The sequence below is a fragment of the Mesocricetus auratus genome, unplaced genomic scaffold (assembly GCF_017639785.1).
Source record: "Mesocricetus auratus isolate SY011 unplaced genomic scaffold, BCM_Maur_2.0 Super-Scaffold_100031, whole genome shotgun sequence".
Lineage (NCBI taxonomy): Eukaryota > Metazoa > Chordata > Mammalia > Rodentia > Cricetidae > Mesocricetus > Mesocricetus auratus.
In genome coordinates, this window is record NW_024429212.1 from 3,296,239 (window position 1) to 3,319,358 (window position 23,120).

The window sequence follows — 23,120 nt, forward strand, 5'->3', positions numbered from 1 at the left end:
CTGTTTGGCATGTGTTTCTCGTTGTGAGCAAGTTTCCTGATTAAGTAACCACAGGGGGATTTGAAGACTGAGGAAGTGGATAGCATCATCGCACTGATGACAGTGGAGGTATAGACTGAGACACTGACCTCTGCCAGTGCTCATGGAGATGATAGACCACATCTCCTGGGAAGACATATCCAAATAGGAACTCAGAAAGCTCTAGGCTAGACCCTGAGGGTTGCCCAGGCTCAAACATGTTTAAAAGATTAGAAGTCAATTCAAAGATTCCGAATCAGAGAAGGGCTGATCTGAAAGATGATAAAATATGAAGGAATTTGAATTGTTTAAAAACTGATAATTTCTTAGCGATGTAATGACTCTTTAATTTTTTTTTAGTTAAAAGTATTTTCTTTAGAGCACCACTGAATTAAGATGCTATGGGAAGTACAAGAGAAATTTTGAAATATCACTTTATTGGGAGCTTTAAAGATGGTGTGTGTGTGTGTGTGTAGATATAGATAGAACATATATAGAGATAAATAGATATATAAATGTGTGTGTGTGAGGGTATATGTTTGATCCCTAAGCAACTTTACCTGACTTGAATAGAAGCACATAATTTCACTATTAGTTAAGCTGCTTGTAGATACTATTGTCTGAGATGTTTGACCTGTGATATCATCTGGAAAGGCTTTAGTTTCAAGTACGATCTAATTCTCCCAATTGTTAATTGTTTACAAGCATATAGTCACTACAGGCTTAACATTTCAAAGTCACAATGTTGGACTCTTACCTGACTGTATGCAATAATTATTCTCCAAAAATAACATCAATTTAAACCAAACTCAATTGACTAGTCCTCATATTTATTGACCCTTTGTATTTAATAGTCAGGCACCATGATGTGTGTTTGATCTATCAGCAAAACCAGTGACTTCATGCTTGGATGTTTGTCTCTGTTCTGTCCAACTTGTCCTTGCATTAATCAGCAGTGTCACTCACATCTCTGAACATTTGGAAGCTGGGGCCACTGGCTACAAGTCACTCCTCCCCTTCATCTGCTCTCATCTGGTTTTAGTTAAATGGGTGTGAGCTTCCCCCTAAGAAGGTACTTTGTAGGTAACCTCCATTCACAAGGTGCAAGAGTGTTCTGATCTGGATATGGGTTTGTGTCAAGACAAATAGGATGAGATAATTTAGTTTATGATCTAACTTGACACTAGTTGGCTGTCTAGTACATTCAGTATACAATGCTAGAACTTCAGCGTTAAGTGGGTGATTATATGGCTGTTAACCATGATCACTTTAACACAAAAGAAAACACTGAATGGACAAGACCACACATGCCTTACTAGGCACCCTTGCACTGTAATCCACACTGAGTCTTCCTTAGAGGCTGGTAAAAATTACTCAGCCTGTATAGCTATGTGAACTTTATTTAGCAAGTGGTAAGAATGTGTTTCTAATAGAAAGCAATAGAGTTCTTGCATAAAATATGAATGGCAGTATTTAATTCCTACTTAAACTTTATTCCTTTTTAAAAAACAGGTACACATATACAAGACTGAGTTGTGTTACTGACTCCCGCTTATTTGATTGACAGTCTCAATGATGTACAAATCCCCAGGCAACTCAAAGACACAATTCTGGACATGGGAATTCTAAGTTCAAGGCATTTTTAATGTTTCACAAAGACCCCAAGTGGGGATGATAACTACTGTCTTCATGCTGTGGGTCCCATAGCAACAGTACCAAGGCCTCCCTCTGGGGTACAAAATAAAGAAACCGTATCATGTTCCAATGGCCCCAGCATCTAACATCATCCTTTTTAAATCAAGCTCTCAGCTTGTGTGTTTGGAGAGAGACAGGGATATTGTGACCTTAACATTACCCCACAATAGGAGAACACAATAAGGAAAAAGCTCAGATCTTAGATCAACTTCAAGGAGAGGGCGAATCATCCTTAAAATCCCACCGGGGCCCTTGAGGGCAAGTGACCATCAGAAATGAGATGGAGAACACAGCTTATGTCTAGTTCTTTGTCTCTGAGTTCTCTTGGCAGCTGCCTCCATTGCTACTCAGTTCCTCTGAGTGGGAGTGGAGTCAGGAGTGGTCCTGGGCTCAACCTTACAGAAGCAGCTACGCTCCACACATCTCAGGATGCTTTCTTTGATGTCCCACCTACTTGAGCCGATTGTTCTCACTTAAGAAATGGGAGTCCTGTTCAAATGCTGGATGTCTTCCATTAGTTAAATACTTAAATGTGCTCTCTGTCCCTAGCCTTTGGCTGTCACAGCATGGGTCCCTCTTCTTAGCAATGTGTCCATAGCCAGTTCTCAGCATATTTTGAACAATTAGGAATAGAGATCTAGAAGAGCCAAAAAATCTTCCCAGTGTTCCTGATGTGCAGCTATCTGGCAGTTTTAAGCAAGTGCCATTCTGTTCTTTCTGTGATGGCTTTTAGTTTTCCCTTAGGCAGTCTGTTTTCTTTCTAGTTATAGTCTAGATGCCTTGTTAGCTGAAAACTACAGTAATGTGTACCTGATACCACACTACTAGAAACAGGCTGCTGTATTTTTACTTGGAATAAAAATAATTATACAGGTTTAATTGTTGTAATAACTACATGTTTAATTAATATACCTGGAAATATGTACTTTCCTGTATTCATGTTGGTGTTCCTTAATTGCCATTAAGCCTCTCTGATAAGCTGACATTCTGCTTGATTAATCACTATTTTGTTTTTTCACGGGAGCACTTGTAAATCATTTAGAAAAACAAATAATTAAAATTCATGGATTGCCCACAAAATGTAAGAACCCAGTTGTCTACCTAATTGATTTTGAAAGTAAAATAACATACAGCATCATGGGGCTGTTTCCTGCAGATTTGAGATTCAAATGTCTCTAAGCCTTGTTCATTTTCTAAACTCTAGTGTAGTTCATTTTACAATCTTCAAGCCTTTTGTGATCTTCTTTCTCATTCTCCTCAAAATAGAAATGCTACATTCCCTTCCTTCCTCCTTCCCTCTCCCTTGTTCTGTTTCTCTCTCTTCCCCTCCCTCTCTCCCTCCCTCCCCCTTTTCTTCCAGGATTTGGTAGCCATCTAACTAGATGTTGAGAATTTAATCTAAGTACCTGTTTGTGAGCAGGTTTTAATATTTATAGTATGAATGGAGAGAAATGAACTCAGAAAACATAGCAGTTAGCAGAAGGTGTTTAATGCATGATTGTGAATTGCAGCTTTGTTGGAACCCCGTGTTTCATGTCCTTCTAATGTGGATTCTGTGGGGGCAAAGACTAGGTTTCCCCAACACCTACATGCTGAAATTCTAACCCCGATTTTGATAAGTTGGGCACTTGGGGTGATTAAATCCTGAGTGTAAGGTGTCATGATGGGAGTTACTGTCTATTAGAAGAGGCACCAGTGAGCTTGCTTTCCTTCCCCTGTTTTCCTGGGAAGGTGGACAAGGTCCACATGTGAAGCAAGAAGAATATTGGCTTAAAACACACATCACTCCTCATTGGTTTGGCTTTCCAGCCTCCAGAAGAGAGCACGAGTCACATCAACCTGGGTGTGGACTAGGGTGGCAATTCATTGGGCAATTGTGTGCTGCTTTCCCTAATGCATCTCTGAACTTTTCTCAGCTGTAAGGAAGGCACTTTAGACATTTGGTATCACCTTTCTGGGTGTGGCAGGATCCTGTAATCTCCCTCCTCCTCCCTCTAGTCTTTAATTTTCTTAAGATTTGTTATTGTTGTTGGGCATGGCAGATGCCTGGCACACCTGTGGAAGTTCAAGGAGCGGGTCTCATCTTTCCATCATGTGGGTTCTTAGTATTGAACTCAGGCCACGAGGCTTGGTGACAAGTGCCCATTCCTGATGAGCCACACTCTGCATCCACTCCTCCCTTGGTTCCGCTGATTTTCTTGGTTATAGCAGAGCTCTCTGTAAGGGTCTGTTTCCCAATGCATTTACTGCTGACCAGAATAAGTGTTCCTTGTCTCCCACCAGATTCTTTTCCATCTTGTCCTCTCATCTCTCCAGATTTCTAGGTCCACCCATAGTCTGTTCCCACCCTTTTCTCTCCGGGAGACATTTGGCCTTTGTTGATAACCAGGCAACATTTACTTGCTTCCAAAACCTTTAATAAGATCGAGAGATCCAGATGAATGTTTTTGGTCCTATTTTTTCCCCTCAAAGCCCGCCTTCACTGTTCCCTACCTCTTGTGTGCCAGTCTAGCCTGCCGAATCTGCCTAAATGTATCCCATTTCCACCAAATCCACCTTTCACACTTAGTACAAGTGCTGTATCCTATTCTCTGGTCCAGTCTGGCAAACCTGTGACTATGTCATTCTTAACCTTCAACCTTGGCATGTGTGGCACACACCGTGCTCTAGCCAGCTAGTTTAATAAAAGGGGTGAGCCGTCACATCACTCAAAGACCCCGATTCAAAACATATTGTGAAGAAATTGATAGAAGATGATTTCCTGACATCAATCCCACCTTCTACATGTCTCCATGAGCATGCATACCTACATACAACATACACCTACCCACATACCAAAACACATCTCACACACAGAGATATATCCAAACATATCATACACATACACACACACATACACAATACACCACACACACACACATATGCACACACCATACAAATACATGTACTAGAAGAAACATACACACACACACACACACACACACACATACACTAATACACAAAAATTAGGAAAAGGTGCCATCCTGTGACTTGATCAGTGTTTTAAGATGTCAGTCACTCTATAGGTTGAACTGCATGAGTGAGACAGAGGATTCACCATGATTTCTGGGTTGAGGGACTGAGCCGTGTAGATACTTAGTGTGTTATTATCTATCAACACTCATTTGACTCCCAGAAATGAGTAACTGTCATAAATGGTGTGAGAGAAATTGTTGAATTGCTATCCTCATACCACAAGTTAGCTAATCATCGCCAACCTTTGTCTTGTTTCTCCAGCACACTATGAAGTCCCCGGCAGCCAAGTCTCTGCCCTTGGCTTCTTACGACCACGCGTGGAATACAATTTAACTCTTTGTCTCTTTGGTTTGCTCCACTTTGGTTTAAATTCCCTCTATACAATACTTTACCTCAAGCAAAATAGATATTCCAGGAAATGCAGACACATGCTTGAAAGCTGTTACATTTAGAAACCGTAGTGTTACCTAATTTTGCCTGGTTACCTAAACACAGTGGCATGCTCTGCAGCCCTTCCCATATCCAGCAAGCAGGGAAAGCAGCTGAGGACATTGTTCTGCAGTAAAACAACACTAGGACAAGCTGATGGAATTACTTTTTTGATGGATTGGTCTTTAAGACTACCACTTCGAGATTAAACTGGCTTCATGGGAAAATCACCTGTCGGGTCCTCCCTGGGTTGTTCTTGTTCTTTTGAAAGCCCAAGTGGTTAGGAGCAGATGAGGGGCCTGATGAGAACCTAGCCCAGGCTTGAGAGTTCGAGGGGATGATGAGAAGCCCATTAGAGCTTTAGTGTATTTCGTAATAGTGGTATATGGATGTTTGAAAGAGAAGCTTTTTCTTTGCGAGGAGCCTTCCCGCTATCCTGCTTCTAGAGCCGCATCAGTCCCAAATAAACACACAGGAGGCTATATTAATTATGAAGCTGTTGGCCTTGCTTGTTTCTTACTGGCTAGCTCTGACTTAAGTGATTACCCCATAATTGTTAATCTAAGTATGTTTCTTACTGGAGAATAGTTCCGGGCTTCCTACCCCATGGCATTACATGTTGACTCTCTTCTGTGTTTCTCCTTCCCAGAGTCCTCCTGGACTCCTAGTACCACCTCTCTTGGTTCCCTATAGGCCAGCAGTGCTTTATTGACAAATGCACAGGACTTCCCCCCAACAGATGTTCACTACCATTCCACCCGATATTGCCACAAAAATTGACTTAATGGAATGGCTCCTGATACTGGCTTCAGGATGTGATTTCAAATCATTAAAGTTGTGAGATGGTATTCTCCTTGTGACTTAGCAGTGTTTGTATTGTCCTTAAGAGGAGGTAATGAAGGGCCAGGCAGCTTCTTGATAGTTTGCAGTTTTTCCAACATTTATTCTAATGGACAACTGTTACCTCAGCATAGTCATTTACAGAATGCAAACTGAGAGCATTGTCTAATCCAGAGTGACTCTGAGTGTGAAAATAGAGCACACTGATCCCACGGGTCCTGGTGTGCTCGCATGGAGGGGGCACTGACTTTGTACTTGGGATATTCCACTTGTGCATGGCGCTTTTATGCAGATGTCAAAGTTTACATCTGCACAACACTCATTTAATACCAAGTAGTTATACAAATGGAATTAGATTGATATGAAAAAATAGGTGTTTCTCACAAGCAAAAGACAGTGTACAAATAGCCAAAACAGACTGCCTTGGGAAACTGACTTTAGAAGTTCACATGCATGTGCTTTTCGATTAAGATTTCTGGGTTTCAAGTATGAGGAAAGGTTAGAAAATATACATTTCCAAAATATCAAAGACTATGTTTAGCAGTCATGTTTTCTTCTCTCTGTGTAATGTATCTCAATATTTCTCTACTCAGCATTTCTGCACATTGATATTTCACATGGAGCAATCTTAAAGATTTAGTTCAGGCAACCTGAAGAGTCTGGCTCTCTGCATATGTAAGAGATACTCTTATTGTACCTGATATTCCACACTTTATATGTCTTAAGTGAAACCTAAAATACTAACCCCATTGCCATGAATAATTTATCAAAAATACCATGTTATTCATTTGCCTAATTGATGTCAGACATTTTAACATCATTCACATGGGTCATTTAGTCACATGACTTTATATCATGTTAAATGAAGTCAATGAATAATAGAAAATGTTATTTTAACACATACGCTATCAGAGAGAAAAGGGGAGCTGCTTAATTTTGACTGATGGTTTAGTTATCTGGATGGCCTGGAAGCCTCCTCTACTAACGGTTATTATAATCGCCATGGATGCTGCTATGTTTAAGTAGTAATCACACCTACAAATCAATAGAAAACCTGCCCAGGTTTAATGGAAACAATGCTCCCAGATGGCCTTCCAGTCCCCCAGAGAGGAGATGGGAAAGAGAGACCAGAAAACCACACATCTCTGGGGGAGGAGGGTCATCATTTGGTGAGCTTTCTGAGATGCAGCAGGGTTTGGAGGGAGATAGGGGGAAAGGGGAGGGGGCTCGGGTGGAACTTCTATCATAACACTCCAGACTCTTTGGGTATGTGGATGCCAGGGGCTGTGAGGGCACTTATGTGTTAGGGGTTAGCTCACTGATGTTTAAATGGCTTTGTGTTTTGTGTAGTCTCTTGCAAATAGAGTCAGGAGGGAAACGAAATTCTCACTTTTCTGTAGAAGACTCTGGGCTGGAGAGACAAGTCAGCTGTTAAGAGCACTGCTGAGCACTCTTCCAGAGACTAACTTCTGCTCCCAGCACTCACCTCAGGTGATTCACACACACCTGTGTCTCCAGCTCCAGACTGTCACCCTCCTGTGGATTCTGATAGCACCTGCACACATGTTCATATACACACAGACGCACGCCTATACACACAATAAAAACAAAACAAGAAATTAGAACATGTGCACAGCTGTCCTGGTCCCAACTGCCTGGACTGCTGGTAATGGGGAAGACTCAGGCTCCTCCTTAGACTTCAGTCAGGAATGGGGAAACACAGTAACTTTTGAAAACTGGCAGATACTATCCAGCTGGCTGAGTTTCCTGCTCATTTTTTCTTCAGCTCTGGGACAAATCAGGCATGTGGAGAATTCAAAGAAGGGTTAAAGGTAAAGATGGTAGGAACATGTAGAAACCCTGACTTTGGGCTCTACCTCCCCTTAGACCCCTCAGAGCTGTTTTCTGAACAGTGGAAGCAGAAGCAGCAGGAGATACAATCTCAACATACCTCCCCCATGCTCCTAGCCTGATACTCAGTTGCCTCCTGACCCTGCTGTGCTCCCCAGGGGACTCCAGAGATGGTCTCATCCTGTCTCTTTGCTCTAATAGGACAGAATTTTCCTGCCCTGCGGTTCCACTGGGCTTTGGGGAATGACATTTCTGGCCCAATGCTGCCACACAGTCACCCAGAAAGTTGCAAAGTGAGAACTTCAATCACCTGAGTGTAGAGAACTCAGGATTTGGCTGGATGCCTTGCTTCCAGCAACAAGGAAAAAGAACCCAGCCAGTCAGGGTAGCTGCTGCTACACAGAGACTTCTAGACATGACAATGCCCTGCCCTTAGATGAAGAGCTACAGGCAAGCAATGGCTGCTGAGAGAGGGAGGATGGTTTGGGTTAGTCCTTATCAGAAGCAACATAGGCTAGCTCTACTGCTAAGGCAGTACACAGGCTAGACTTCCCGAGACAAGCTCCCAGGTAAGTTATTCAATTACAAGTGTCAGTCCTAAACACATGTACATATATATGCACACACAACTAAATGGATTCAGCAAGGTGTATGTGTGTGTGTGTGTGTTTGTGAGAGAGAGAGAGAGAGAGAGAGAGAAATTATAAAAGAAGAGGTCAAGATTGGACAGTGAACAGGAGAGACATGAAGTAGAGAGAACATGAAAATGATGTAGATACAATACTTATGTAAACAATTCTTAAAAGAAAAAGGAAATAAAATTTCACCCTGAAAAGCATTTAAACAAGAATGTTCTTTCCACATTGTCTTTCCAAAGGGGGAAAGCAATGTAGCCTGGATTTAAAAGTTCAAATAGTTCAGAACCGTAGGGACTACAGGCCAAGGAGAGTGTGTAGCATGAGTTTTTCTGGTCTGGCTGGTTTCCGTGACCCTATTTCCTCATGCCCTTCTCTTACCAGAGGAAAGGTCCGGGCCTCTTACTTTCCCAGAATCCTCCTTGACTCCTAGTCCCACCTATCTTGCTTCTCTATTGGACAACAGTACTTTATTCATCAACAAACAAGAAAAACATATACACAGAAGAACATTCCCCATCATCTCCTCTTTTCTGTCTAAACAGAAAGAAGGGTTTTAACTTTAACATAGTAAATAAACTAAATAACAAAACAGTTTTTATCAAGTAAGAGCTATAGTTAAAATTTTTGTTCATTAACATTTGGCAAAATTTATAGAATATATTCTATCATTCTATATTTGTAAGTCTAAAGTCTTATATGTAACTTATCTTTAATCCTAAGGAAAGCTATAACCATATCTATTTGTCTTCAACTCCATCAAAGACCACAGAAGGATAATATATAAACTCTAGAAGTGACAGAGGCATCTTGATACCTGGACAGTCACCCTTAGCTCCTCTGTAATGTTGGAGCATTCATCTTCAGCCCATAGGCCTTAATGGGTCTAGTAGTGAAGCAGGAAATTTTAAACCATCCACCACATTGGCAGTTTGTCAATTTCCTCTGTGTCCTGCAGAATATCTGCAGACTTCTTGTGAAGCCGGAACTCTTTAGGACTATCCATCTTGTTTTGCAAGTTCAGCAGTCACTTTCCTATGGGTCCTGCATGTCCAGTTTACCAAACAGTCCAGGCAAGAGCAGTTTCTTGCCCAAATGGCTAATCTTGCCATGTTGAAAGCAAACTTCATAACAAGTTTCTTCAGTGCCCATCTTTCTCTCAGAAATTGGTTTGCCAGGAACAGCTGTGTCTCACTATCATGAAAAATCCTAAACCATTTTAAATACCATATTCTGTAGGTCTTTGAAAGATTTGAAGAATACCTATCCATCTCAAATACATCTCTGTATATCTAGAAAACCTAATTCACCTAACTATAAGTTTTGACTATTATAGGTGACTATATACAATCTATATGTAATTATGCATTACATTTTAAAAGATCTGTATAAACACAATACCTAACAACAGGAGAAATTTACATATAACAAAATTGACTTTAAATCTGTATCAATAAATAAAAATTCATACCAATGCAAAGTATTAATTTCCATATCAACATTGTTTGAAACAGTTTCTAGCTATCATGATAGTGAAGGTATGGACCCAAGTCTCACTGGAGAGGTTTCTGACAGATCTCCATGATTTCAAACCAGAAGAGGATGGACCTAAAGCCATGGACATTTTTCTCCTCAAATTGTACCAAGTCATCATTCCCATGTATTGACTGTCTGAATATAATTTGCATAGATCTTCTGAGACATTAAAAATGGAATGGTCTAGCAGAGACATATGCACAAATAACATGGATGCACTTTACTACCTAGTAACATGTGGTATTCATAGGGCATTCTAAAAATGACTGATTTGGTTTGGAAAATGGTTTATATATTATGCAAATATTATACCATATTTCATGTTTTCTCTTAGATGATCTAATAAATATGTAATGCTTAGGGAGTATAAGAAAGTACAACTGACAACAGGTTTGAGGGAATAGTGGGACAGGAGAGAGTCCTGGCTACAATAACAGAGTATCTGATAATTGTGACAGGGACGGAGTTGAAAAGTCAGTTTTTCTTGATAGGGACCTCTTTGTGCTTCCTGTTATTTCTAGGTGTGGAGAGGGTGTCGGGGAGCCTGATGGGCAGACTTGACAGATGGACATAAGAGCAGGCATTCACTCAGGCCTTGGGGAGTTTTCAATTTTATGGCAGAAATGGGTACAGAAGCCCTGTCATGTGAGAAAGAAGACAGAATGAAGCCCCTGTGCTCTGGGGGTTTCGAGCTGCAGAGCCATTGAGGCCCATCTGAAGAAAAGGAGCTCTGAGACCCACAGCAAGTCCACAGGAGTGCCTGCACAGCACCTTCCCTGTGCTTATTTTATTGAAAGCAATTCATCTGTAAGGACTTTTTGAAAAGCCTTGAAAAGGTGTCTCCTTCTGGCTCATAAATTTTATTTCCTGGAATTGATCCCTGGAAACAAATATGCTGATTCAAGGAATACGCATATAAGACTGTTTAATGTACAGTTTATCAAACTGTTAGCAATGAGCTCAAAATGCAGTGTGAGGACGTCAGTTACTCTAAGTAGGAATAGTCAATAGGCTGCTTTCCATTCTTTATGGCTGGCTTAGATAGATTGATGAGGAAAGAGTGACAATGTTCTCTCAGTGAGAAGTAGCTTTTAATGATACAGAAATCAATGCTTAACTTTTATATCTACCTGCAAATAACTCTGTAGGAAAGCATTTTGCAATATTGGACATATTTTACAAAATAACCACAATGAGCTTATGTCTTCCCTTGCCCCAGATCTGTTAGTTACTCGGTTGGAGGAAAAAAAACATAGTCACAGAGGTCACTATGACTAAGGGAAGCGAATGCTCTTAGCTGTTTCTCAATCATCTGTGTTTCATCTTTACAGAGCTGTTTGTTTGCTTAGTTCTGTGCCCACTTTTAAATTGGGTTATTTGTTTTCATGATGTTCAGTTATTTTAGTTCCTGTATACCATAGTGACTAACCATCTACCAGATGTGTAACTGGGAAAGAACTTGGCCCAAGCTGTCCTTTTCTGTACTGAAGCTTTATATCTTTTTGCGGTTCTGTTTAGTAACTGTTATTAAGTTTTAGTGCTTGCACCACAAGTGGCCTGTTTGGGAAGTCTTTTCTTAAGCCAGTGAGTTCTACTCTAACCCCCCCCCCACACACACACACACTTCCTCCTTTATCAGATTCAGTGCCTGGTCTTACATGGAAGTCTTTGAAGGTCTTGTAGATTAATTTTGTCCAGGGTGATAGATAGGAATCTGTTTATCTGTTTTCATTCTACATGCAGACATCCAGTTTGATCAGCACCATTTGTTGAAGGTGCTGTCTTTTTTTTTTTTTTATGTGTATTTTTGGCTCTTTGTCAAAAATCACCTGTCTTTAGATGCGCGAATTTATGCTTGGGACTCCAATTTCATTCCATTGATTAACTTGTCTGTTTTCATGCCAATTTCATCATGTTTTTATTACTATAATTATGCAATACCATTTGAAATCTGAAATGGTGATACATCTTGCGGTTCTTTTATTATTCAAGATTGGTTTGGATATCCTAGATTTTATGAAGCTTAAGATTGCTTTTTTTCTGTTTCTGGGAAGAATTGAGTTGGGATTTTGATGGGGATTGCATTGATTCTGTAGACTGTTTTTGGTAGGATGGACCCTTACACAATGTTAACCATATCAATTCATGAGCATGGGAGAACTTTCAACATCTTCTGATATGTTCTTTAATTTTTTTCTTCTGTGTCTTTAAGTATTTATTACACAAACCATTTGTTTGCTTCAAGATATTTTTGAGGCTCTTTTGAAAAGTACCGTTGTGTCCCTGTTTGAAAAGTACTGTTTTGAAAAGTACTATTTTGTGTATAGGAAGACTACTAATTTTTGTTTGACAATTTTGTGTCCTGCAAATTCTTTAAAAGTGTTTATGACTTGTAGGACTTTTCTGGTGTTATCTTTAGGGTTTTGTTTTGTTTTTTATTTTTCATGACAGGGTATCTCTGTGTAGCCTTGGCTCTCCTGGAACTTTCTCCTTAGACCATACTGGCCTTGAACTCACAGAGATCCACCTGCCTCTGCCTCCTTGGTGCTGGGATTGTAGTTGTGTGCCACCATCTCCCAGTTGTCTTTAGGATATTATGTATAAAATAAATTGGCTGAAAATAAATACATGTTGTCCTCTATCTTTCCTTATTTGTATCCCCATTTTTATCTTTTTCAGTTGCCTTATTGCTTTCTCACAAACTTCAAGTGCTGTATTGAATAGGATAGGAGAGAGTACACAATCTTACCTTGGTTCTATGTTGGAGGAAAGATGTTAAATTCTCCATTTTAGTTGATGTTGGCTGTGGGATTGCTGTAAATTATCTATTATGTATGAGTATGTTCTTTATATCCCTACTCCATCTAGGACATTTATCATTAAGAGCAGTTGGATTTTGTCAAAGGTCTTTTCTACATTGAATGAGGTATCCTGTGAGTTTTGCCTTTCTGGTTATATGGTAGATTATGTTTATTGATTTTTATGTGTAGAGCCATCCCTGAATCGCTGGGATGAACCTGACCCTTATCTTACAACTTTTTGATATGATATTAATTGTTTGCAAATATTTTACTTAGAATTTTTATCTGTGTTCATAAAGGATATAAGTATATAGTATCCTTTTTAAATGTGTTTTTGCATGGCTTGGATACCAGACTACTTCACTGGTGATTTTGTGAAAATAATTTGGAAATTTTCCTTCAGTTTCTATTTTGCAGAATAAGTTAAGGAGTGTTGACAAGAGTTCTGTGAAAGTATGGTAGAATTCTGCACTGAATCCATCTGATTCTAAACATTTTTTAGTTGGCAGATTTGCAGTAGATTCTTCCATTTAATTGATCACTGAGTCTGTTTAAATTTGTCATCTGATTTCACTTTGGTAGCCCATATAATCAAGAAATTAACCCATGTCTTTTACCTTTTCTAGTTTGGTTGAATACAGAATTTAAAAAACATGCCCCCATAATTCTCTAACCTCCTTGGTGTCTGTGGTGATTTCTCACTTTCCATCTCTAATTTTATTAATTTGGGTCCTCTTTCTCTCTTTAATTAATTTGTCTGAGAGTTTCTTGATATTGTTCATTTTTTTAATAACCAACTCTTCATGTCTTCCATTTTATGTAGTTTGTTATTGTTGTTGTATTCCTATTTGGTTTATCTCAGCCCTGAGTTTTATTATTTCTTCCAGTCTATTCTTCGGGAGTGTTATATCTTCTTTTTTTCTAAAGTTTTCTAGTATTTCATTAAGTTATTAATGACACATGTCTCCATACTTTTACATAGGCATTTAATGCCATGAGCTGACCCTCTTAGAACTGCATTCATTGTGTACCATAGATTTCAGTATGTTGTGTTTTCATTTTCTTTCAATTCTAAAAAAATAATTAATTTACTTTTTGATTTCTGTCTTGACCAAATTTAATTCTTTGTTGAGTTTGTTTTAGCGTCCATGAGTTTGTATTCTTTCTGCTGTTTGTGTTGTTGTTGATTTCCAGCACTAATCCATGGTAATGAATAGGATTTAAGATGCTATTTTATTCAATGTTCACATATCTGTTGAGACTTGCTTTGTGCCCTAATATGTGGTCAACTTTTGGACTGGAATGTTCTGTAGACATTTGTTAGGTACATTTGATTTATGGCATTATTTAAGTTCAGCATATCTCTATTTAGTTTTTGTATTATCTATCTGTTGGTGAGGTAGGGTGTTGAAGTCACTCACTGTGACTATGTAAGGGTTAATATCTGATCTTAGCTGTGGTTATAGTTCTTTTATGAACTTGGGTGCCCTTGTGTTTGGTTCATAAATGCTTAGAATTGCAATATCCTCTTGGTAGATTTTTCCTTGAATGAATATAAAGTATCCTTTCCTATACCTTGTGATTAGTTTTGTACTGAAGTCTATCTTGTCAAATATTAAAATAGCTACCCCTGCTTACTTCTTGGTTCCATTTGCTTGGAAAATCTTTTTCTATCCTTTTACCCTGAGGCGATGGCTGTCCTTGATGGAGGTTTCTTGAGTGCAGCAAAAATAAGGATCCTACTTTATAATCAAATCTGTTAGTTTGTATAATTTTATTGTGGGAATAAAGACTATTAACATTAAAAGATATTAATAAACAGTGTCTGTTAAGTCATGTTATTGTTATGATTTGGGGTCCCTCTTTGATTAATTGTTCTGACATTATTAAAATCCTTGTGTCCTCTTTGTAGTTAATCTCTTCAGATAAAAGTTTGTCTTCTAGTACCTTCTGTATAGATCTTGATTGATGACAGAAATTATTTAAATTCATTTTTATCATGAAATATTTTTCTTTCTTCCCTGATTGCTTACTGATAGTTTTGAAGGGTATAGTAGTCTAGGCTAGCCTCTGTGGTCTCTTAGAGTTTGCAGAACATCTGTCTAGGCCCTTTTTGCATTCAGAGTCTCCATTGAGAAGTCACATATTACTCTAATGGAGCCGCCTTTATATGTGACTTCATCTTTTTCCTTGTAACATTTAATATCCTTTCCTTGTTTCATTACATTTATCATGTGCCATGGAGAAACTCTTTTCTAGTCCTATTTCTTTGTGGTTTAGCATGCGTCTTGTACCTTTATAAACATGTCTTTCTTTAGATTTATGACATTTTCTTCTTTGATTTTTTAGTAATATTTTCTGTGCCTTTGGCCTGGATATATTCTCTTTCCTCTATGCCTATTATTTGTAATTTTGGTCTTTTCAGAGTGTCCCAGACTTCTTGGATTCTTTTTTAGACTGAGCTACCTATTTATTCTCTCTTCAATAAATGAAATTCTCTCTCCATTGTCTGTCAATCTGTTGTTGAGGCTAAGCTCTGAGCATTTTGACCCCCGGCATGTTTCATTTTAAGTTTAACATTTGGTGATTATTTTTCTGTTAAATTCTACTTTATATTTTGAAGGGATTTCTCTATTTCACTCAAGTGTTTGTTTTCATTGAGGATTTTGGAAATATTAACATATTGAACATATTCATAATTGCTATATTGAAGTCATCATCTTGTTCTTCAGCTAAGTCAATTTTCTTGGGACATATTACAATAGGATTTCTGGCTTCTAGAGGAAGCATATTGTCTCAGATTTTCATATTTGTGTTCTTGCACTGGGATCTAGGCAGCTGGAGTTAGGAATTTGTGCTGTTTCTTAGTGTAGATATATGGTCTCACATTCAGGTATGTGGGTGGATATTTGTTTTTGTTTGCTGTTGTCCCAGTATGATAGATTGATGAGATGAATGAGATGGAGGATAGTTAAGGTATGAAGCATTGCTAGTCTCCAGGTACCCTAGGAAGAACAGAATGGATCAAGAGAAGGAGGGCACCACTAGCCTGTCTTGCTCCAAGATGAGCAAGACTGTGGAGTCCTTAGTAGAGAGTCAGTGGGCAGTTACAGAGGAATGGAGGCAGGCAGGGAGAGGTGGCTTTGGAGGACAGTGAGGAAGAAGCTTTAGATGTAGGGTCCATACCACAAGGCCAAGTCTCAGGGAATGGATATGTCCTCTGCTTTTGCTTTTGCTTTTGTTTTGTTTTTAAACATGGCATTTAATGAATTTTTTATGGTTTGCTACAGTATCTTTTAACAAATTCTTAAACATTTCTTTCAAGTAAGTTGTAACCAAAAAACACTATTTGAAGTTTATCTTGTTGTTTACTTGTGTGGAAGATACTTAATGATGATCAAGATGGTAACACCACTTGCTGTCAAGGGGCATTACATCTAGCTGGTGTCTTTGTGAATATTAAAAATTCATGGAAACTGGAGAGAGAAAATGCAGGTGGTCATTGATTTTAATCAATTTAGCTGTCATTATTAATAATGAGAAGACATGTCTTTAATTAATTCTCTCAAATCTGGCTTTTCTAGACTTATTTTTTTTTTAACAAAATGTACCTGCTGAATATAAATAACTAACCTCCTACTGATTGGGTGAGACACAGGCTAACCTCTCCTAGTCAGATGCAACATAAGCTAGCCCTCCTGGTCAAGTGAGGTACAAAATAGCCTTTGTAGTCAAGCCTGGTCAGAGGCAGCATGTGCTAGTCCTACTCCTAAGGCAAAAGGTGTAGGTTAGACTTTCTTATCAGGTAGCTCTTCCTGGTCAAGGACAGTATGGGCTAGACCTCATACTCGTAAAGGTGTCGGCTATTTCTCTTGCTCTGAGTAGGTATATTCTAACCCTTCTTTTCAGAAGAAATTGAGGCCAGCCCTCATGGTTATCTGTGTTGTGGGCTAGCCATCCTGGTGAGCTCTGTATGCATGCTCTATGGGAAACTGTTAGTCCCTCCTGTTTTCATTGACCCCCTTAGATCATGGCAGGTTCTTGCCAAACAGTGAACATATGGTAGGGTTACCTGCAGAGATGCTGTTTGCTAGGATCTACATTTCCTAAACCCTGCTTGAGTTTTTGTTAGATTAACAGGGGGTTATAAAATCGTGGATCAAGTTTAGGATACGCTTTACCTCTAGGAGTTATACCAGTAACTGTGCTGTGCTGACTCTGCGTATTCACTAATAAAAAAATTACAGCTGTCTGCCAGAATGACAGGAAAGGAGCAGGGACAGCTTGACACTTCTGGTCCTTGCAACAAGTGAAAATGAAGAGGCAGCTAATCCTTGCCCTCACTACATGTGAATCCCAGGAGCTGCCCTGCCACCTGTGGGTATTGTGAGCTCCTTGGACTTTCTTGCTCATTCTTTCAGGCTGTTTTATTTTCATGCTTAATTCGCAAGTGGAAACAGAGGAAGTTCCAGCTGGGAGTGTGTTTCTTAAATGAACTGACCACAGATAAACCCTGAAGAGTATTCTCCCTGAGGAGATCAGTGCTGCTGCTCCTCCAGCCTTCTGACGACAAGCTCAGGGCTTGTGAGCTACCTGAAGTCAAGGTCAAAAGTTAACTAGACCTTGTACACTCAGCACACCACTCTCCACTTGGAGCCATACTCACATTTTTAAATTACAGAGTGTTCGGACAGTGAGGCAGTGTGTGCCCCCATACTGTCACTATGGAAGTGAGGACAGCCTTGGAAACTGTCACTTCCTGGTGTGCTGCATAGATGAACTGAAGGTAATGGATAGGTAGATGACAGGATGATAGAGATGAAGGATAAAGAGGTATGAAGACAAGAGATCTATAGGTTGCTGATACATAGATGGCTGATAGAAAGATAGAGGTATGGATGGTAGGCTGGCAGATGATAGATGTGCAGATGGGTGGAGATTCACAAACATGATAGATCATAGACACAGATATAGATAATAGAAAACTGATGATAGACAGGTAGGTAGGGAGGTAGATAATTGATAGGAGATGTTAAAAACAGGTAGGTTGGTGATACATGGATGATATCCAAGCTTGGCAGACACATAGATGACAGATGCAAAGATAATAGGCAAATAGAGGTGATAAGTAGATTATTGATAGATGATAAATACATAAATAGATAAGAGAAATATATCAACTACCTATAAATTAATATTATCCACATGTGCATAAATATCTATATGCACATAAAATATGTATATGGAATGTGTATCTATATTATAGTGTATAAAATCCTTATACCCACAGGTAATATAGTTATTATAAACAGGGATGATATTGAGACTGAAAAGATTCCCACATACAGGTGGGAAAGATAACAATTATTTGCTTGTTAAGATTAGGGATGGAAAGGGGAGATCTGAGAGGCACCCGTAGGGTGGTGCCTACAACAATGGACATGGCTGTCCCATAGCTGAGCTACCTAAGACCTGGGTGAGTTGAGTGTCTGCCTGAGGTCACTCATTGACATCAGTGTATGTGTGTGTGTGTACCATGTCATTGTTGAAGACTCTATATTGTAGGTTTCACTTTGTGATGAGTAGTATCCTAGTAGAATATATGGACCGATCTACTGCATTCCATATCTCTATCCACCATATTCTGACTGTCTACCACATAACTATACTTTATGTAGGCCTAAGAGGCAGAAGGGCAAGCAGGGCCTCTGGTTCACAGGAAGTTAGCAAGTAAACTGTATGCATAATGAAAACCCAACTTGTCATGAAAACACGTAACACAGAAGCAATGTAACCTGGGATAATAGGCCAGGCTTTGCCTAAGATGAGACCTGGTGGGTGAAGGGGCAGGATCACCAAGACACTGAAGAAGTCAATGTCCTGTGCATGGTTCTGCTTGTGTCCAGAGGATACAGGGAAGAGACTCCTGTAGGAAGTACTTGTTCTAATTCAGAAGAGATTTTCTGAAGAAAAGACTTCCTGCAACCCTGGTTTTGCATTGTTTTTGTTGGTCACATTTTCCCCAGCAGGCATATAGGTATGCATATAAGTTTGGGATTAAATCACTACAATATTTATAAATATGGGTGTAATATGCATGTATGCATTCCTACACATATGTGTATGGTACGTATACATATGTAACACACATGTACACGTATGTATACTTAGTCAGCTTTTTGTACATCAGTGCAAAGTGTACATTCCTTTTCCTTACCCTCCTGACCATCCTGTAAGCTTCGCGTGGTTCTGTAGACCCATGGTCTTAATTTATTCCACTTGCCATGTGAAAACTACCAAGTCAAAAATACGTCATTTTACAAACTCCACATGTGATCAGATTGTTGTAATTTACTCTGGTAAAACGGATTCATAAGGCCCCTCACCACCAGCCCTCTGAATGCATATGAGCCCACAGCAGAGAATTACCTATCATCCACAGGCTTCTCTCCCCAAATGCGTAAGCAGTGTCTTTGAACTAATAGGCTTCTTAAGTTATTTAGTCTCCACAGACAGAAAAGATAATTTAAAGTGTCTCCTAGTATTTCTAATAGGTTCTGGCTTCTTAATCATCATGAAATGTTTGAACTACAGAGGGATCCCCCATGTAATCTCTGTAATGATTTCCTAAAACTACAAGAAAAATCTGGTATCGAGTCTGAACTACCCAAACAGAGCAAAATTGAAAAGCATTAGGGTTTCCAAATGCATTTTAGGAAATGAGCTCAATTTGTTGACTCCACATTTTTTTTCAAGTTATATAAGGTAAAACACGAGCCACAGACCTGGGTCCATAGAACTCGATTCCAATATGCTCAGCCCTTCCCATCACAATGGAAAGGCCAAGCTGAGGGGAGGCTGCGTGAAAAATAAGTAATGAGTACCTTATAAATAGAATCCCAGAATTTATAGCGAAACTATTTGGAGAAAGTGGAACAAATTGGGCTGCTCTGTTTGGGCTCAAAGCAGGCCGCCTTAAATTAAGCAGTCCCACGACTCCTACACTTCATTTTGCTTTTACCAGAAACAGAACTTTGTGGAGGACATTGAAGGGACAAGGATTTTCCTGTGCTTGCAGTGGCTTAATTTGACATTTTTGACGGAAGCAAGAAGTGTTTCTCCCCGTTCCACTGAAGGGACCCAGGGCCTATTCGTTCCTTTCCTCGTTGATGTGACTAAATTCCTGGCAAGAAGGGATTTAAGCTAGGAAGGTTTTATTTTGGTTCACCCCTTGAGGGTACGGTCCATCCGGTGGGAAAGGCAAGATGGCAGAAGGGTGAGGCGGCCGGCCACACTGCTTCTGAAGTCTGGAAGCTCGCAGAGATGAATGCTGGTACTCAACACCTTTTCATTCACTCTGGGGCCCCAGACTGGGAAAGGTGCAGTACATCGTGAGGGTTGATCTTCCCACTCTCTCCTTGGCTGTGGATGTGAGGTGACTGGCCGCCGCCTCAAGTCCCTTCCTCTGTTTCTTTGGAGTGTAATGAACTGTAACCTGAAATCATGAAAGGAATCAAACAGGGAAACAAACCCTTTCTTCCCCTAAGTTGCTTTTTGTCAGGTATTTTGTCTTAGCATAAGAAATGAAACCAGAATATATAGGCTCTTTTGTCACGAGGCACTTCCTTGAGGGGCAGCTGACAAAGAAAACTTCGTGTGAAGAAATCCATGACATAGTGGTCAGTCCAGCATCTGTGAGACTGAAGCCCGAAGGTGACAAATTTGATTGTAGCCTGATCTACATAATAAGATCATATTTCCTCGGTAGAAAAGCTGCACATATTTATTTAACATGTAGAACCAGACATATGTCATCAAGCTGCTCTCTTTCCAGTGACACCAATAAATAAGTCCCCACGGGTACCTGTATTCAGGTCCAAGTTGCCCCCCCACACACACACTTAAAAAATAACAAGCCTTTAAATATAGTTTTAATTAGTTCTCCTGGTTAGTAACCTTTAAGGGACTTTGACTTATTTGCTTTTCATTTTTAATTATGTGTATGTGTGTGGGTCTGCATGAGCTTATGGAACTATGTGAGTCCAACAGTCTAATGAGACCAGAAGAGGGCATTAAATCCACTAGTGTCAGAGCTATGAGCAGTTACGAACTTCCAGGTAGGTTCTGGGAGATGAACTTTGATCTTACAAAGAGCAATGAGCACCTTAATCACTGAACAATCTCTCCATCCCTCTCAAAGTAATTTGTTCACTGTCCCTCTTAGGCTAAGACAGAAAACAGCAGTCTGTCCTCATGAACTCAGTCTGACCCATGGACTAAGAATGGGTCATTATTTATTATAAAATAAATTATATGAAATTTGAATGTCAGAATCCATAGGCACACTATTTTTGAATCATATGAAGCACCCTAGGCTAGCTTCCCAATGATAACAAACTCCTAATTGTAATGAGACTAAAAAATACCATATACACTTCACAGATACGTTTTCTGATTGACACAAACCTGGCCTGTTTGTAGACAGGTATTTGCAAATACAACAGGGTCAAGAAGGTATTTGTTCAAGAGTGCTATACCTGTTGGCAAGCAATTGAAATGCAATCCCACCTTGTTATGGAGGTTAGAATAATCAAAATAACGTTTTAAAGCAGGCTTATACCAAGCTCAACAGATAAATGAAGGAGAGCTGGCTGAGATCTGAGAAGTTTGTTTGTTTGTTTTGGGTTTTATGAGATAGGGTTTCTCTGTGTAGCTTTGTAGACTAGGGTGGCCTTGAACTCACATAGATCCACTCTGCCTCCCGAGTGCTGGGATTAAAGGTGTGTGCTACCACCACCCAGCTGAGACCTGATTTTTTAATCAACAGTTCCCATTTCCTTTAGGCATTCTCAGTATTACCTGGAGGTATGTGATTGCTAGAGTTTGTAGGAGAGCCTTTTCTGGGCAAAGGGAGAGGAGATAAAGCCTGTCTGGGAGTCAGTCCTCTCTAGCTGCTTGACCTGTACTACAGGAATCCAAGTGGGTGTGGAATATTATTTAAATCAGTAACATAAACACTTGGGATTGGGGACAGTCATGGTGGAACTTTTAACTGAGTCTGTCATGCACATTTCTGAAGTTTGTCATTGACTCTGAGCACTTGGCATGGCGACCTTGACCTCAGGTGTTGCTAACACTGCTTTTCCCCAGGAAGTAGATAAATAAGGCATCAATTCTATATAGACAAACAGGTGCTTCCCTGTGCTTGGAGACAAAGTACGCAGCTTGACCACCTAGGTAAAGGTTTACAGGTGACTTTTGCAATCATGTAGCTAAATCTTCACAGATCAGCAACACCAATAAGCATCATTTCAAAACTACCTTTGGAAACCAGGATGCCAAACAATTACACAGTCACAGTTCATCCCAGAACCGGAGAAAACACACTAGGTGCATGTCCACATGTATTGGTATTGACTCTGTATCTACAGATTCAGACAACCACAAACCAAAAGGTGTTTTTAATTGTGTCTGCACTGAATACTTAAAAACACTATCTTCATTATTATAACCTCAATGATAGCAGGACACCAATCACCTTATCCCTTAGGTAGGAGCCTACCAGAAACTATGCCCAGAGGTTATACACAAACTTTATCCATGGAAAAGGAGGCCTTGAGTCACTGTGGATTCTGAGCCTCGTTGGGTGGGAATGCATTGTGGCTCCTGAAGAAACCTTGTAGCTTATATAGATGGTGAAAATAGCTTACAAATCACGATGTAAATCTGGTACTTTCCAGGGCTTAACCAGCACATAGTGGTATATCTGAAATTATGGGGTCCCATGGTGCTATGCCCTAGCCCGGCTTGGCATGTTTTGAGTCCTTCTGCTTCTTAGGATCCTTCTGGCATGAACAATGTTTCCTCCTTGCCACTCAAACGACATTTCAGTAGTGGACAGTGAAAGTCCACTATCTGGGTGACTGTGCTGAGTACTGGGGAGCAGAGAGGTGTTACACACAGTTCTGAGGGATTGAGCACACCCACTCTTTAAAAGATTAGTAGACTCCTTTAGGAAATTCTCACTTCGTCCCAGTTTAAGTATCTTTGCAACTCACTAGTCTCATAAATGTTGTTCACATTACTGTAATGGGAAAGGTTTCCCAGGCTGAATCCTACAGGTGGATTGCAGGAAAGTAGTCCAGCTTCAGGTGTGATAAGCAGCAAGCGATGTCAACTGTATAATTTTAGTCCCTTTTCTGTTTATGATTCATTGTGACCAAGGTCCCGAGAGAAGGAATTGAGAGAGAGAACCGTATATGCTGCATCCATCACTGATGCAGATATGAAATATCAAATC

The 23,120-nt window shown here is 39.8% G+C and overlaps 1 protein-coding gene across 1 annotated transcript in view; it reads left to right on the forward strand.

Moving 5' to 3' along the window:
• The window catches only part of Csmd1 (CUB and Sushi multiple domains 1), a 1,489,308-nt gene that overhangs the window by 949,368 nt on the left and 516,820 nt on the right, over positions 1-23,120 (forward strand). The window lies entirely within an intron of this gene.